Genomic DNA, 14,584 nt, shown 5'->3' with positions numbered 1-14,584 from the left:
ACTATATTGTTTAGTTTGGTTAAGTTCTTTGTATCTGTGCAAATATTTTCTCTCATTCATTAGGATGTCTCTTGATTATTGTCTTTTGCTGTGCAGAAACTTTTTAGTTTATGTAGTCCAAATTGTTTATCTTCTTTGTTTTCCTTGTTTCTGGAGAATTCTCAAAGATGCTTCTGATGGTTTATGTCATGGAGTGTTTTGCCTATGTTTTCTTCTGTATTTTATGGTGTTGGGTCTTACATTCAATTTTTTTTTATCAGTTTTGAGTAGATTTTAGTATATGGTGTGAGATAGTAGTCTAGTTTTTTTTTTCTTTGCATGTTGCAGTCCATTTTTTCCAATACCAGTTATTGACAAGACTTATGTTTTTTGTTCCTTTGTCATTGATTAGTTGATCATGTATGTGTGGGCATTATAATATTCTTAACTCCTTTTTTCCCTTTAAAGCTACATAAGTAGTAAAAATTAGTTAACGTTTATTAGTATTAATATTATATGAAAACATCTTTTTGGGATTTAATAAGTGTGGTATGCTACTGCTTTTAAAATCAGGGCTTATTTTTTTATAAGCCTGATTCTTCATCAAACACCATTTCTGCAAAGTATAGTACTTTATAATATCTCCATTTTAGAGAATGAATTGTTAGGTTATATAGATCATGGTATGAAAGAGCTGAGTTTTTAAACATAGAATAGAAAACTTTTGCTCTATTATTTCTTCCCATATTACTGTGTTTTAAATGTGTGAAGATGTCAAAGAATACTGGAGTTTTCATAGTCTTTCCTATCAAACTTCACTTTTACATAACTAAAATATCACATACAATTAACATGCTTGCATATCTTAGACAATTTTCTTCTCATAGAATGGTTGTATAGTTTCTAAGGATTGTTTGAGTAATCTCCATTTGAATATTTATTTATTTTAAAAGATTTAGTTATGCATACAGCACTGGGGTATAGGCCAGAGGTGCAGGGCAGTGATGGGATTCATCAGAGACAGAGTGGGTGGGATTGAATTCATGCTGAAGGTGCTTTTAGCTTCTTTTTTTTTTCTTTTTTTAAGATTTATTTATTTGTGCATACAGAACTGGGGTACAGGCCAGAGGCTCAGGGGCAGCGAGAGACTTCACCAGAGACAGAGTGGGGAGCAGAACAGGCAGATCTATGAAGTACACTGCTGAGGGGAGCAGTGGGCGGGTCAGGAGAGGTCTGCCACACCATGTGGTCACCTCCAGGGCAGGCGGGAATTGAACTCATGCAGAACTGGCTTAAGCTTCTCAGTGCTGTGCTTTAACCCACTGCGCCACCAGGTAGGGCCCACTTTTAGCTTCTTAGTGCTGTGTTTTAACCTGCTGTGCTACCAGGGAGGGGCCCCTTGAATTTTTTTTTTTTTTTTTGATGGTCTCTCTGCCTGTATGTTGTGTGTGTGAGAGAGAGAAGGTGAGAGTTGGGAACAGTAGTGCTAATATCATTTATGTTTTGTCTGTCTGGTTTGCACTATATAATAGCAGAGTTGAGTTTTAACAGTGACCATGTGACCCGCAGAAACAAAAATAGTAACTTTTTTTGGCATTACCCTAGACCATTTCATAGCAATGAATGAAAATAAATTGGCGCTGTGGTATTTATATAGTCTCAGTAAGTGCTTCATTATAAATTGGGTCATGGGCAGAGAGAAGAGGAATGTTTTTTTGTATTGAAGGAAATAAAGGAATTACTGAAGAAAAGACATTTGTCTCTGTTATACATGGGGGAAGGGTGAGAGAGATAGCCATTTCCTTGGTAAAGGTCTGTTTTCTCAGAGAGTGGTCTTTTTTATTTATAGAGACTGTTTAACATGGTTGCATTTGAATCTTATGCTAGGTCATGTTTAGCGTTTTATAAACAAGTTATTCAATTCTCATGACTGTTTACAGATGAGAAAACTGAGGTTAAGTAATTTGTGTTAGGTAACCTGCTCAGTGTCAGAGCGTGGGAATCTACTACCTCATGTACCATAATATGGCTTCTCTTTTTCCTAATTTGTCCTAGTGGAGTCTAAATTGTACAAAAGGGTCATGGTAGCTTTTGGGGGTCCTAATAGTATAGCTGGATGTTGAGTAAATTGAACAGGGGAAGCAAAAAAAAAAACAAAAAAAAAACTCATTACCTGTCCCATTATGCCAACTTCTTGTTTAGTGATAGATCCAGGTTTTGTTTGAACATTTTCACTGATTTTTGTGATAGTTTTTTATTTCTAGTCAGCAAGAAAATAAATCTTTCTCAAGCTTTTACCTATTAAAATGTTTTCATACATAGTCTTATTTGATCATTCTGTTTCTTTATCTAAATGTATCAGTAATGTTCCTTTTTAATGCTATTTCTTTTACTTTGTTGTCTTTTGGGTTTATTTCTATCTAAAGATATCCTCAGAATTGTCTTTTCTATTTTGAAATTTGTGTTTTCTTATTGTTAATCTTAAAAATCAAATTAAGTTTTAATTATTCTTGATACAATGTTTTTCATTCTGGTTTTGAGAGCCACTTTTGTAATGATAGCATTTGAAAGAAAGGATCCTTCTGTGTTCCCTCCCCCCAATAGAATGATAATTAGAATTTGACTAGTAAAATTAGCCATCATGTACTTTCCTGGAATATAGTGGTTCTCAGATCCTGTTATCAGTAGAATCACCTTGGGGAGCTTTTAAATGCAACTGATAATACAGATTCTGTCTGCAACCCATTAAATCTGAGAGAAGAACCCACTTTGTCACAGATTCGAATCTAGAAAGGGATTTTTATAAAACAAGAGTTAATCAAAGACCCAGGCATATCCCTGGCCAAACTGTTCTCAGTGTCTACTGGGAATGTATTGTCCAACAGAATGGTTTTGTTGTACTAACCTAGTTATTCAAATTCTTCATTTCTTGACTCACTCAATCTTTGGGAAGAGGGTGAGAAATCTAATTAGATCTAGGGATTGTATCAGTCCATCTTCTCTCCCCCCGTGTATAAAGTGCTAACATAACTGTGTATGTCTTAGCCAAATTTGGAGCAGGGAACATTTATTTTTCCACATCCAGTTGTTTCAGAGATTTTAAAGTTGCTCCTGTTGTCTCCTGACACCCTTTTACTTGTTTCTTCTCCCTAAACTACTTAAGAAGAAAAGATGAGCTGTTCCAATAACTTTGTTAAAAAGAAAACTATTTAAATTCTGTCATATTTCTAAAACACTATAAATATAAATGTATCATTAATAACAGCTTTTTGGTGGGGAAAAGAAACATCATAGTTACACTTTTTTGATGTGTTCGCTTTTTTTGGGTAAAGCAACAGTGTACATTTATATCTTTCTGTGTGCTTTCTGGTATTACAGCTAAAGTTGGGTGTAGGCCTTTTCTCATGTTCAAATTCTCTATTACTGAGAGCTAGTGAACTGGAAACCTTGGGTCCTAAAAAATAAACCTGACTTTCAGTAACACTAGAAATGGCTGAAACCAAATTTTAATTTAAAAAAGCTTAGTAGTTTGTGGGTTTTATTGTCTTTAATTGCACTGTTTATTCTTTGGCAGGCAAATTTTATGATGCTTGATAGCATTTTGTTTTATTCTCTACCGTGGGTTTTTTGGGTGTACATTTAATATAAAATTCAACCACATGTGAAATACTACCAATGATACTAACCCGACTAAACACTTAGACACCAGTGAGCTTGTGTTCTTTCAAATCTTAATTATAGAAAATTGAGATTGTAATATATAACATTCAAACCCACTTTCCCTAAGTTACTTAGGTAACGAAGGGACCTGAAAATCTTAGGTAGTGACAGCAAAACTGTAAGGTCTAACTACTTTGCCTTTAGCTCTTTGAGTTTGATTTCAGATCAGTTTCATTAAGCTATTCCTCTGTTAAAGTGTCTTTGTTTCTGTGCGCCTCATCCTCTTTCTCTTCCCTTCCCTCTCTCTCTTCCTTTTCCTCTCTCCCTCCTTGCCTGCTTTCTCCCTCCTTCTCCCCCCTCACTATTTAAGCATTCTTATTTTCTTACATTGTTGTTCATTTTTGTACATTAGATTTCTCCTGTTGGGTATTCCCATTTCTCCCATTGCCACATCACCTGTGAACCACCACCATTTCTTTCCCCTGTTTAGACCTCTCCCACCACCTAACCCCTGCCCCTGCCCCATATGCCTCAAATCTATAGTTAGCCTGCAAGTTTTGTTTCTTTTTTTAAACCTTTTCTTCTGTTTCCCTATATTACTCTTACGAGTGAGCAATCCATCTGATACTTTTCTTTTTCCTTCACTGACCATAGTTCTTCTTGTTCTGTCCATGTTGCTGTGAATGACATGAGTTTATCTTTTTGATTGCTGAATAGTATTCCATTATGTATCTATACCACATCATGACCCCTCATCAGTTTTTGGGCATTTAGGTTGTTTCCATATCTCAGCTATCATAAATAGTGCTGCAATAATCATAGAAGTTTAATTTCTTTTGAATTCATGTTTTTGTGTCTGTTGCATAAATTTCTAGGAGTAGAATTTCTGGGTCATATGGTAGATGTATTTTTAGTAAATTGAGGAACCTCCACACAGCTTTCCACAGTGCATTTGCATTCCCAACAGCAGTGTTGTCACATCCTCAACCAGCATTTGTTCCCAGTTTTTTTTAAATGTGGGCCATTCTTATTGGAGTGAGGTGGTATCTTATTGTGGTTTTGATTTGCATTTCTCTGACTGTATGTGATAATGAGTTTTTTTCCCCCCATATAACTGGAGTCTATTTGCATTTCCTCTTTGGAGAAGTGTCTTTTTAGTTCTAGCCATTTTTTTGTTTGAATTGTCTCTGTGTGTGTTTGTGCATGTAAGTTCTTTGTAGATGATTGGTGTCAGTCCCTTTTTGATTGTATGGAATACAAATATTTTCTTCGTATCTCTGGATTAACTCTTTGTTTTGGTTATTGTCTCTTTGCTTTACAGAAATTTCTCAGTTTAATGTAGTCCCAGCTGTTTATCCTTCCCTTCATAATCTTTACTTTCGGGATGAGTCCTCAAAGGTGTTTCTGAAATGTGTATGTCATTGAATCCTCTTCAATGAGTCCTCTTCTGCCTGTTTTTTCTTCTATGTGTTTTATGGTTTCAGGTCTTATAGTCAAATCTTATAGCCATTTTGAATTAATTTTTGCATGGTGTGAGGTAGTAATCTAGTTTTATTCTTTGTGTGTAGCAGTCCAATTTTTCCAGCACATTTATTGAAGAGAGTTTTGCTAGTTCCAATGTGTAGTCATTGTTCATTTATCATAAATTGGTTGACCATATATATGTGACATTATTTCTGGGTTTCAATTCAGTTCCATTGGTCTGCATGTCTTTTTGTATTGTTCCAGTGTTGTACTGTTTTAATTAGTAAGGCTTTGTAGTATAGTTTGAAGTCTGGGCATGTAATGCCTCTGTTCTCCTTTTAATTAGGAGAGCTTTGGCTGTTGAGGTTTTTGTGATTCCATGTATATTACAGCAATATGTCTTCTATTTCTGTGAAGAATGCCATTGAGATTTTTATTGGAATTGCAGTGAATCTGTAAATTGCTGTTCATAGAATGGCCATTTAGATAATGTTAATTTTTTCTGACCTATGAGCAGAGAATATCTTTCCATTTATTGTCTTCTATTTATTTTAACTTTATTTAATATTTTTCTTTAGTTTTTCTGCATCTTTGTTAGGTTTATTCCTGTGTGTGTGTGTGTGTGTGTGTGTGTGCATGCATTTATAATTGTAAATGGGATGGCTTCTTTGATTTTTTTAAAAATTGATTTATTTATGCATACAGAACTGGGGTACAGGCCAGAGGTGCAGGGGCAGTGAGACAATTCACCAGAGACAGAGTGGGGAGCAGAACAGGCAGATGGATGGAGTGCACTGCTGAGGGGAGCAGAGGGCAGGTCAAGAGAGGCCTGCCTGGCCATGTGGGTCAGCTCTGGGATGGGGATCGAATTCATGCTGAAGTGGCTTTAGCTTCTTAGTGTGGTGCTTTAACCTACTGCGCCACCAGGGAGGGCCCTTTGATTTTTTTATCTTCTTCAGACTGATACTTTGCATGTAAGAGGACTACAAGTATATTTCTATCTGTTGCTTTTGTAACCTGCCACTTTACCAAATTGGTTTATTGTTCTTATTAGTGTTTTGGGAGAGTTTTTACATATTACTGTATAATCTGCAAGTAGTGATAGTTTTACTTCTTTCTGTATTTGGATTTATGTCTTTCACTTGCCTAATTGCTCTAAGTAGGACTTTTAATATTATTTGGAAAGCAGTGGTGAGAGCAGATATTCTTGTCTTGTTCCAGAACTTAAAGGGATCATCTTTTATCTTTTCAACTCATTTCATCTTCTTGTCATGTAGAGTATAACCTCTGTGTGATTCTGTAGGAGAATGCGGTGAAGATAGCAAAGGATACAATGTCTTCAGACTTTAGTACAAATATAGTATGCTAGTAGAGATTGCCTGGTTGAAGAAGGTGACTACTAGTCATTTTTGAGAAGATTCATTTGGAACTCTTGCTTCACAAATACTTTATTTTTAATTTGTTTCAACATGAGACATATTGTTTATTTTACTTTAAAGAAATGTGCTAAACAGTTTAATTTGGACTTTATTTCTGACTTTTGTCTACTTTGTTTAATAAAGTCTTTCTAAGCAGATTAATTATGGCTGACTTGTTACATTTTTTCTATTGATTTCTTTGGAATAATTTCCCAAATTTTCCAACCTAAACGAGCTCTATTTTAAAAATTTTCTCTAAAGGATTCCAGGACGTTTCCTGATAAGTTATTAGTCACTGGGTTCCAGTGTAGCTATTGTAACTTTAAATTATAAGGAAGTTTACAATTTGATATTACTTTATTTTGATATTACTTACTAAAAGTTCCCATAATCTATTAGCTTTCTAAAGAAATCTTTACATCAAATAAATTTACTTGTAGAGATGGCAGAGTAATATTTTTAGAGATAAGTCAAAACAGTTGTGCTGTTTTATAGAATTTTACATCTTAATCTCCTATTTATGTGAAAGTGGTAGATTTTGGCTATCTGTTAAGTTAGCAGTATTTTGCTTGTATGCTGAGATCCCATTCTAATATTGATACTTCATATTTTAGCTAAAGTGTTCAAGAATACAGATTCTAAAATAAAAGTTTTTTGTTTAGAGACAAAACCAAATTCCGCAAACATTTATTTCATTACAAAAAGAAAATGTATAATTTATGCAGCACTTTATTCTTTTAATGCTAAAAATCTACCTTTATGATCCATTTCTTGGAAGTGGTTCTAAAATTATTAGTATAAACAGACTCTCCTAAGCATTTTTAGAATAAAAGTTTGCTGTTGAGCTATTCCTTACTAATGTGACTTTTGTTGTGTTTCACTTACTGTTTTGTTGTCAAATACATATGTGCTTATTCCTACACATGTAGATAATATATCATCATGTGTATTTTCAGAACTGTTATGTTCAAGGCACTATTTTTAGTTCTGTGGTGTGGATTGCAAGATGAACAAATCACTTGCTGTTCTCAGTGTCTGAAAGGGAAGGTATGAGAGTAGTCACTACAGTTTGTGGTTAGCGAGGTGTATGGTAAGAGTGGTTCATATTTTTTCACTTTAAATTGTGGGGTGAATAATCCAGGGAGGTTGTTAATTTGGGCTGACTCTTGAAAGAAGAGATGGACTGATTTGTGGGCAGAACTTAGTAAGGACATTCTGGTAGAGGAATGAGCAATGGCAAGGCAGCCAGAGTGCACAAAACATTGAGGCAGGGTCATCCGCTATTATATGTGAAGGATACTTAGCAGATGAAATTATAAAGGCCTATGTAAAGGATATATGTGATTTTATTTTTTGGACAGCTTGAATTCAGAACAAATAATTTTAGTACACTTTCTGTTAGATTATCATAAATATATTTTAGAATTTTGTAACTACATAGAATTATGGATTATATTATCTCATTTTAGTCAATGCCTACAAAACAAAGATTTTTTGCAGAGAAACAGAATGTTAAGAACATGAATAATAAGAGAAATTGTCTTGCAAGAAAGATATTTGAAATATAAACATATAATCACTATTGATACTGATGAGCCTTGCTCTTAGAGTAAATTATGCCTTGAGGTATAAGTTAGTAGTGACATAAAACCATTGTGATTGAGAAGAGAATTCTAATGAAAGGATTTAGAATATTATAGATTGTAGCACTGTAGTTAAAGAAGTCATTTCTTTTTTTTTTATTTTGGTTTTATGTGTTTTGAAATGTACATAATTCAGTAGCACACACTTTAAGTGTTAAATTGAACATTTTTCTTTGTTAGGGAATGTTGTGTTCGTTTTTTTTGGTAGCAGGTAGCCTGATAAAGCTTTTAGTTAAGAGATTCTCAGAATTTTTTTTAAGATTTATTTATTCATACAGAACTGAGATATAGGCCAGAGATGTGAGGGTTAGAGGATTCACCAGGGACAGAGTGGGAAACAGAACAAGCAGATCAACGAAGTACACTGCTGAGGGGAGCAGCTGGTTGGTCAGGAGAGGTCTGCCTCCCCATGTGGTCACCTCCCGGGCATGTGGGGATTGAACAACTTGGGGCAGGCGGGGATCGAACTCATGCAGAAGTGGCTTAAAGCTTCTTAGTGCTGTGCTTTCCCCCCTGTGCCACCAGGGAGGGCCGATTCTCAGAAATTTTATTGTAACATAATTGCTGCTTATAACAAATGTAAGCAGAATTCAGCAGTAATTTAGTTTTTGTTTGTACTTAATCACAATGTCTATAGGTCACTTTCCCAATGAGGCTAGAAAGTATGGTCTGCCAAAAAGTTTGACCTCCTCTGTCTGGAAGCATCAGGGACTGGTGGGATAGTGTGTGTTGATGTAACCATCTATAATTTCATTAATTGTGTGGCTTGTTTAATACATGTTAAGTCCTTAGATCTTTGTAGATAATAACTACCAGCAAGTTACATAGTAGCATGAACACCTAGCTGTCCATTAACATTAATAAGAGTTCCAGTCCATTAAAGATAAAATTAGAGAGTAGGTTAAAGGCATTACATTTTTCCTACAGTTATTCAGTATATATGCTTACTTTACCCCCGCTAGTGTTGCTGACTAAATTCACCTGTTTGGTGTTTAAAGTAAAATTCCTGTCTTCTTTCCTGTGGCATCAGCCTATGCTCCTTATAGAAAATTGTATCCAACTCTAGTATGTGGTAGAATCTGTGCTGGTCAGTATACCACTTTAGAAAAATGACAGGGTGTGTGACGAGCAACTTATTTGAGCAAAAATTCATGGAATATAATATGCTGTAGCTTGGGAGTGAAAAGACACAGTAAACTCAGTAAAATATAAATTTATAGATTAAAGCAAGTTTTGGGTGATATCTCAAAATTAGCCAGATAGTTCTCTTAGTAAAGTACATATGTAGATAATAAATTTATACTATTCACTGTTTGTGTCTCATGCTCACAGATTGCAAAAACTTCACTGGACCTTATTGTAGAAATATTGGCATGAGTTGAGTTTAGGGGCAAGTGTAACACCCTTCGTGCATAGTCTTCTCTTTGCATCTCATTTTATTCGTTGTTGTCACTGTTTTAGAAATACAGTAACGATTCAGTGTCTTCCACATATTACATTTTCAAAAGGTGTTTCTGTTGTTTATAACCATTGCTTGGTGGAGAAATAAAATAGTGGGGATAGGAAAGAGCAGTATACACATCTAGATTTTGGGAAATCTTTTAAATTGAATTTGTTTTTGAATACACTGAATAATTTATTTTCCTTTTTCTCAGCATCAGCAATAGCAGCTTGTGATTGGTACAGGATATTCAGTTGCACATCCCTACATCAATGCACTGCCAATGGTAAGAATTCCTTCCACTCTCAATGTTACAGTGTTATAATTGCGTTTTTTAATCTTTTATCTTTAAGAACCTATGAAAAATGCTGAAAGTCACATAATTTCAGAGAATGCATGTGTTCCCAGACTAAAGACTTATTTAAAAAAGCATATCATTTAGGTACTTAAAATAATTTTTAATTAATTGCTGAAAAACACTATAACATTCACAGAGTTTATAAACTTTTGTTATAGTTATAAGTATGAAAAGTATTATTTTATAGTGAACTTGAAGTTTAATAAGCAGATTTTCTTATTAAATTTTAGTGTTAGTAATAGGGCTTGTATTTTTATCCATCTTAACTAAAATAGTATTATATGTAATGCATTTATCCTAATATTTATAGAAAACGGAGAGTTAAAATGTCTAAAATTCTACCTGCTTTTTGTTACTGAATACTGTTCTGGAAAATCATTCTTACCTTTTTCAAAAGACCGTTTAGAAATCCTTCTTTGTGAAATAACGATCTGTCAACTGACTTATGTGGCAAGAAATATCACAGGACTCTATACCAGCTGTTTTTTTGGATGCCCTCTTCTATCTCTTTTTCCTCTACCTTCTTTCCCCTTCCTTCCTCCTTACCTTCCCTTTCCACTCTCTCTCAGTTATGGAGGAATATGGTGGAATAGCATTGCCCCCCCCCGCCCCCCTTGGCTTTACTTAACTTGAATGATGGCATGGTTCCTCATTAATTTATAAAGGGTGTTTTTAGGGTGCTTAAACCATTTACTAACTATTGTTAAATCTGCTGTTTCCTCCTGGAGCACTATAGAGTTTCTCATGAGAGGCGGTTCTGCAGTAATCAACTTTGGCATTATTATCTGTTCTTGGCTTTTTGTTTGAAGATCACATTTGAAACCTATAACATTTCTTGGTTATTGGAGTCTTGACTCTTGGTGGCATGCCTCCCGTGAGAATCTGTTGTACAGACCTGTTGGGAATCTTAAGGATGCAGGTGCTATCCAACTGGCTATTCCTTCTAACTACTATATTCCAGTGACTTTTTTTGTTTTGTTTTGTTTTGTTTTTAAGAGTCATTCACATATTACATGTGTTGTTTCACATTTGGGGCAGTGTCTAGACTGTATCTTAAGGCCAACTCAGAAACCTTTGACAGTTTTATTGAAAATCCCTGAAACCATTTTTAACTCACTAATTAAGGTCACAGAAATTTGTAATGTTGTATTCTGTGTGAATTAATGTTAGAGATGGTAAAAATTATAAACATTGTTTAAAGTCTAGTTGAAGCATTGAAGCCATTTCACCAAATTTGTGTAATGTGCCAATAAATTTATAGGTATTGATTCAAAATAGTGGTTTTCCCAGGAACTTGTGACATGTTATATTGTTCTGGGTTAAGCTTGTGCCATGTAATATATCATTTTTTTTCTCTGAAAAAAATGACACAAAGGAGTGGTTTATGTGACACTATACAGTTACCTCTGTCACTCCCATACATACTCTCACTGTTGTTGACATAAGGGATTTATAATACTTGTTTATTTTTTGCCTCACTCTTCTGTTGCATAGGTCTGTTACATAGGTGTAGGTTATTTTAATTTAAATCATTGTGACTTACTTTTCCATATTAAGTATTTCATTATTTTCTATAATTATCTCATTGTAATAGGATTCATTGGCAAATGATATATATATATAAATAAAATTATTATTATTAGTTTCAATTTTTATTGTAAAAAATTTTCATAGAACAGGCCCTCCCTGGTGGCGCAGCGGATTAAAGCACAGAACTAAGAAGCTAAAGCCACTTTAGCATGAGTTCACTCCCCACTCCAGAGGTGATCCACATGGCGCGGCAGACCTCTCCTGACCCACTCGCTGCTCCCTTCAGCAGTGTACTTCGTCGGTCTACCTGTTCTACTCCCCACTCTGTCTCTGGTTAATCCTTTCACTTCCCCCACACCTCTGGCTTGTACCCCAGTTCTGTATGCATAAATAAGTAAATTTAAAAAAAATTCATAGAACAGCATAATGATCTCTCATCCAGCTATAGTAGTCAGCTATTTTGTTTCATCTTTAATAAGTTCCCATGTACATCTTTAACTCTTCTCTTGACTATTTTAAAACCAATACATATAATCACATGGTTTCATTCATAAATATTTCACTATTTGTGAAAGATTAAACATATTTGAAAATGTGGTACAATATCATCACACTTAAAAAATGATTACTTTAGTGGCCTCCCTGACCGCCTATGAGTTAAGTGTCAGTGCTATTCCCATTATGGAGTTTGATGACCTACGGCCAGGGAGATGACCCACTTGGCACAGCAGACCTCTCCTATCTTGCCTGCTGCTTCCCTTAGCATGTATTTCAGTAGATCCACCTGTTCTTCTCCCCACGATGTCTTTGGTGAATCCTCTCATCCCCTCACCCGCAGGCTCTGTCCTACACCCCAGTTCTTATATATAAATGAAGAGAATTTAAAAATAAATAAATTCTCTAAAAAAATGGCTACTTCATTTTTTACTTAAAAAGGTTACTACGTTTAATAAAAACATTAAATTTGCTCTTTTAACTATTTCAAAAATATAGTTAGTATGCTTAAATGTACTCTTACATGTGTATCCACGTTGTTGGATAACAGATCTCTAGAACTTAACTGGAGTGCTGTAGCCCAGAGTTGCGGAGGTGAGAGGTTCACCACAAACAAAGTGGGGAGTAGAACAGGCAGATCTATTGAAATACACTGTGCAGGGGAGCAGTGGGTGAGATAGGAGAAGTCTGCTGCAGCATGTGGGTCAGCTCCCTTGCTGGGGATTGAATTCAGACTGTGGTGATTGTAGCACAGAGACTGACCCCTATGCCACCAGGGAGGCTGCTCTAGAACTTTTTCATCAAAAACTGAAATGTGTTGTTAACATAGGACAGAATTTCCTTGTTTTAAAAATTGATAGTCCATTGTATGTATGTACCATCCTTTCTTTATTCAAATATCAGTGTACATTTGGGTTCCTTCCATCTTTGGCTATTGTGAATAATACTGTGAGTAGTGTAATACAGGTGTGCAGATACCCCTTTAAGATCTTGCTTAGTTTTCTATTTTTATTTTTTTTGTGGCATTTCCATACTGTTTCCTTAAGTGGCTGCATCACTTTATATTTCTTACAAAAGTGCACAGGCGTTCTGGTTTGTCTATATTTATAACACACATCTTATTTTCTTCATTAAAATTCTGTTATTTTTAATAGTGGTCATCTTGATAGCTATGAGGTCTTGACAATAATTTCTTAATATCATCAAGTAACCATTCAGTTTTCCTCATCTACTCATAATGCTTTTAAATATACAATTCTTTTAATACATACAACTTAGCATTATACCACCTTGTATTTTTTCCTTCAGTTTTTCTTGAAGTGTTTCTATATTGTGTATTTTGTTAATTGTAGCAAAATGCCTTTCTCCTCTATATTTTGATAAATTGGTACTTATATCTAAAAGCCTAATCTAAATCAGGCCTTTTGGCTTTCTTTGTTTTAAATGGATAAGCGCAGCATACTATTTCATAGGTTGTAAAAGAAAAATATAACATTTAGTGTCTATTTGTTGTATTAGGTGCCCATTTAATGATCATTGACTAGATCTGTCATTATTATAGGTGTGCCAACATTGATATTCTAATTTCATCAAGCCTTTACTATCAGTAATAATTTCTACAAAGAGAAAATTTCTTCATTAGTTACTTGGTTATTCTGTGCATTACTTTGCACAGTAATGTCATTTTAAGACCTTCTTTCTGTCTTTCATACATCAATTTTGAAAATACTGAGTATTTTCCTGGAATTTTTTAAAAAAACTTTTAGACAGTGTGACTGTGAATTTAGAGATATGATATGTCTATTGCTCTTTTTTAAAAACTTCTTGTGAATGATCAGAATGTCTTGACTGAAGTAATATTTTTGACTTTTGAGATTTTCTGACATTACTTTCATAGTATTTGATAAAGGCTTCCTTGCTTTGTGACATACCAAGAAGCTCATTGTGTACTTGTGCTTCTTCAGTTCCAAAAAGTTCTGGTTCCTTTCAGTGAGCAGCAGTATTTTGAGCCATATATAGCAATGAGGGTATACATTATTGGTGGTTGTAGGAGATAGTGTGTGATGTGTATGACATTTTTTTTGGTGTGTGTGTATGAGCTTTTTGAAAAAATGATTTATTTGTGCATACAGAACTGGCGTACAGGCCAGAGGTACAGGGGTGGTGAGGATTCACCAGAGACAGAGCGGGTAGCAGAACAGGCAGATGGACAAAGTACACTGCTGAGGGGAGCAGCAGGCAGGTCAGGAGAGGTCTGCTGTGCCATGTGGATCACCTCCAGGGCAGGGATCAAACTCATGCTGAAGTGGCTTTAGCTTCTTAGTGCTATGCTTTAACCCGCTGTGCCACCAGGGAGGGCCTGTGTATGGCATTTTTAATACAGGTTTAAATTTTTAATTTTCAAAGTAATGGATTGTAATATTTTCACCTTTTCTTAAGCTGAAAAATGTCTTTCATAACTTGTTTCTTCTATATATTTGTAATATTATAGACTTATCTGATATATAGGTATAAATATTGCTTAAAGATAGAAAACAAAATGTAAGTAAAATATATAAGGTATAAGTATGTAAGTATATAAAACAATTATTAAATT

The 14,584-nt window shown here is 34.8% G+C and overlaps 1 protein-coding gene across 4 annotated transcripts in view; it reads left to right on the top strand.

The window, feature by feature from the left end:
* Positions 1-14,584, top strand: part of TBL1XR1 (transducin (beta)-like 1 X-linked receptor 1) — a 168,983-nt gene that overhangs the window by 70,283 nt on the left and 84,116 nt on the right. For all 4 annotated transcript variants that reach the window (XM_004674979.2, XM_012733188.1, XM_012733176.1 and 1 more), the window contains exon 2: positions 9,820-9,891. The gene's annotated coding sequence lies outside the window, so the exon portion shown is untranslated. The remainder of the gene's footprint in view (positions 1-9,819; positions 9,892-14,584) is intronic.

This window comes from Condylura cristata, unplaced genomic scaffold, assembly GCF_000260355.1.
Source record: "Condylura cristata isolate star-nosed mole 26May11 unplaced genomic scaffold, ConCri1.0 scaffold00003, whole genome shotgun sequence".
Classification (NCBI taxonomy): domain Eukaryota; kingdom Metazoa; phylum Chordata; class Mammalia; order Eulipotyphla; family Talpidae; genus Condylura; species Condylura cristata.
The sequence above is the reverse complement of the archived record's forward strand: the minus strand, read 5'-3'. Positions and strand labels throughout refer to the sequence as shown.